The sequence below is a fragment of the Elgaria multicarinata genome, chromosome 20 (genome assembly GCF_023053635.1).
Source record: "Elgaria multicarinata webbii isolate HBS135686 ecotype San Diego chromosome 20, rElgMul1.1.pri, whole genome shotgun sequence".
NCBI classification, from domain to species: Eukaryota; Metazoa; Chordata; class Lepidosauria; order Squamata; family Anguidae; genus Elgaria; species Elgaria multicarinata.
The window spans coordinates 5,600,001-5,604,059 of record NC_086190.1 but is presented as its reverse complement, the minus strand read 5'-3'; positions in this window follow the sequence as shown (position 1 = coordinate 5,604,059).

The following is a 4,059-nucleotide window of genomic DNA, read 5'->3' as shown; positions in this document are numbered from 1 at the left end:
GCTAACCCAACATGGGTTATCATGTTGTCTGAATGCAGCACATTTTCCAAGGGGTGGTTTACCATGTTGTGTTAACCCCATCCCCAATCTAGGTTCAGCACCTTGGGTAGCTCTTTTGGGGTTCTAGCTGGTCCGTACTGAAACTCAGAATAGATTTACAGCCCCACCAAAATAAGAGCCACCAGCCTCCACTGCTTAAATCCCATTGATTTCAATGGGTCTAATCAACGTATGACTCAGTCTGGTTCCAACCTAATATCATTAATAACTTAACAACTGGTTGCATTTTCAGGACACCCAAAATCATATGCCTCAGGCCGCTGCCACATTCCAGTAGGGCCGGCCCTGAGAAATGGCACAGCTCTGATCACAAATCATTGTGCGTTCCCTCAAAAACTTACATTTCACTGACTCGTCCTCCAGATTTGCCACAAATGTATTAGTTGTCAGAATTTGGTCACTCTTCCCTCCCTCCCTTCCTTCCAACACTTTTTGTCTCACACTGTTCAACCAAATGTCTGACCCTGAGCTGTTCAGCCCTTTAGAAGTAAATAGAGATTATTTATGCCCATTTAGCCTATATTCAGTCACAAGTAGGTATTTATTTATTTATTTATTTATTTATTTATACATACTGCCCCATAGGCGAAGCTCTCTGGGCGGGATGTATAGATGTTGTCAAATCTGTTCAAAAAACCCTGTTCGTCAAATCTGTATTTCATGGACTGTCAAGTGCCTTTCATCCCATCATCCACTCATTGGTGGAATTGGATCCCCCCCCCCCAATTTCCTGATTTTGAACAAATTCGCAAATGCGCAAATTCACACTCGTGAAAATGCACAAATCCCCCCAAAATCTGCATTTCCATGCTTTAGCCTATAGGGGAAAATGCACATTTTCAGGCAGTGCTGTTTTTTAAAAAATGTACTTTTAATTACTTAAATTTGCATAAAATTTCAGAAAATAAAGGGGGGAAGTTCATAAGTCCACAGAATCCAGGAAAAGCTGGCCCACTGAGGAATCTGCGGGTCAGATCCATAAAAATCCGAACTCATCTGACATCGTTGGTCTCCAACACCCCTACCCAAAAGTCCATTTTGTCTAATTTCCACGAGAGACAGATTTGCTTAACGTGTGTGAAAATTCACATTTATTTTCATATGCAACCTGTCCGAAGATGTGCATATTTACGTGCAAATTGCCTTAACTTCTTCATCTTATCCTAACATGTACAACTTTGTATGCATTTTTTGAGCCCAGGATTGTGTCTCAAACTTTATAGGAGTACACTATTTATTTATTTATTTATTTATTACATTTAAATACCGCCCCAAAGCCGAAGCTCTCTGGGCGGTTTTCAACAGCTAAAAAATCTGGAGGCACTGCACGTTAGTCCAGAAAACGTGAGGTAGGTTGGTTTGCTTACAAATGCATATCAAACAGAATTCTCCCGTGTCCCAGAAGTAAATGCTTCTCCTGGATACAGCTCCATACAGGAGCAGCAGAAACGTGATTCAATGTGGTTCTAGTCTTTGTAAGAACAGATGGGAAGCTGACCTGACTGTAGCTGGCTGGTCTCATAATGAAAAAGGAAGCAGTTGTGTGTTTTTTTGTGTGTGTGTGTGTTTAAATAGGTTCTACACTTCTTGCAGTGGCTTGGAGGGTTTAAATAGGATTTGGGCAAGTAATTCTCTTTAATCCCTCTCAAGAAGCCCCGGGCTGTAGTTTAGGCTGTATGCAGATAAGAAAACCTGGACAATCGAAATCAATGATTATTAGCATGGCTTATTTGTGTTGTAGAAGCGAAGACAGCTGAGGCCCCGCCAAGGCTCCACCCCCACCCTAGGCTGTGTCATTCATAATAAGCCTGATTAATTCTACAGCCGAAACAATGCAATAACATTTTAAATCTGCAGCACAGGAATTCAAGTTGTGCAGTGCAGTTGCTTAAAAAAATATATGAATGCGATCTTCAGCTGCCCGTGGCCTGTCCAGATCATCCCCCGCACACCATGAACAGTCACTTTCAGCCCTCTTGTGTTCAAGCCAATGGTTCAAAATGGCTAGCTCCATTCCATTCTGTGCTGGCTAGGTCACATCTGGGGTATTGTGCCCAGTTCCAGGTGTCGTATTTAAAGGAGGGAAAGTGGCACATCTCCAAAGAAAGGTGACCAGGACTTTGAGGGGTCTGGAAAGCAAGTCCTACGAGGAATGGTTGAAAGAACTGGGCCTGGAGAAAAAGGGAGACATAATAGTTGCTTCCAAATATCTGAAGAGATGTCAGTCAAAAGACAGAGCAGATGTGTTCTCTGTTGCTGCAGATGGCAGGCCTAGAACCGATGGGTGGAAATTGCTATGAAGCAGATTTTGGCTAAACATTTGTCAAGTCTTGGGCCTTCCCGGTGGTGTGTTTGTAGACAAACAATGAAGCCGATCTCCAAGTAAATAAGCTTTATTATGCGAATCAATCAGTCTAACAGCGATTCAGGTTACAGACCTTGTCATCTTATAGCAACCTAATGCTAAGAGCCCAGATTAAGCTGACACAACACTAAATAGCTTACCTAAAGATCCCTTTGAAGGATGCAAAACACTAAGAAGAGAAAGTTGTTGCGAATCTGGCTCCAGTCTGCAGCATAAAACCGGAAAGGTTTCTCAGTCCTGTCCTCAGAGAGGGTGATGCCCTCTCTGTGATGGGCCAAATCTTGTAGAACACCTATGCTGGTCCTCCCTCCTGACCCTACATCTGATCCTGGTGTCTGACATGCTAACCTTCTTACCACTTCCATGAGTTTCTGTATTCTCAAAGAAGGGGAAGTTATGGGTGGGCTTTGAGCCAACTGATTTGTCTTCACCTGGGAAAATTATTATTATTATTATTATTATTATTATTATTATTATTATTATTATTACATTTATATCCCACTTTTTTCCTCCAAGGAACCCAAGGGGGCGTACATAATCCTCGTCCTCTCCATGTTATCCTCACAACAACAACCCTGTGAGGTTGGTTGGGCTGAGAGTCTGAGACTAGCCCAAAGTCACCCAGTGGGTTTCCATGGCCAAGTGGGGACTAGAACCCGAATCTCCCGACTCCCAGTCCAACACCTTAGCCACTACACCACACTGGCTCTCTTCCCTGTCCTCCCCCACGGCCTCTGCAGATAGTCTGGGTCCCATCCTCACATCATTAGGCAAAAATGTCAAATTGAAGTTAAGCGTAGGGCAGACATGTCTTGACTCAAGAAAACATGCAAGCAGTAACTGTTTCCCTTCCATGACTCCACAACTGGTCCACATGACTCCATGACTCCACAACTGTTTCCCTTCCATGACTCCACAACTCCTCATCCTGGATAGGCAACATTGCTGAATGTGTGTTTTGGAGCTTTTGCCAAAACAAGACCAGAGTTAAATGTTCTTAAGATGTTTTCATTTCCTTTTTTGTTTCTTTCTTCCGTTTCTTTTTTCCTTTCAAAAGAATCTGTTATGATTCTGGTTACTAACTCATCTGGCTTCAGAAGCCAGATCAAAACTGGCTGTGAATGAACAAAATATATAACAGGCAGTGAGGGCTCTGGATCCTTTGTGTGAGATTAGGCAGAACGAGATTAATATCCATATTTATATTTATATTTCAAAAATACTGAATGCTATGCAACCAGAGCCTAAGGCCTTAGCTAGACCTAAGGTTTATCCTGGGATCGTCCCGGGGTCGTCCCTGCCTACTCCCGGGATCCCCTGTGTGTCATTTACATGAATAGGGATGATCCTGGGACAATCCTGGGATAAACCTTAGGTTTAGCTGAGGCCTAAGAAACAGGTAAAGTAATTAGGAAAACATGAAGCAATGCTACTATTTCCAGGCTTCCTATTTTGATGAACATCAGCCAAAGCTTTCACCTTTGTAGCAAAAGGAAACCAGGTTCTATCCAGCTCTGTGAGGCTAGCGCTGGGCCCTCTCACATCCTTCTCATCAAAAAGATGATAGAACCCAACTGTCCTGCTTTTGAATTTGCCCTGTAGACTAGGAATAGGAAGAAGATGGAGCTGGGTGA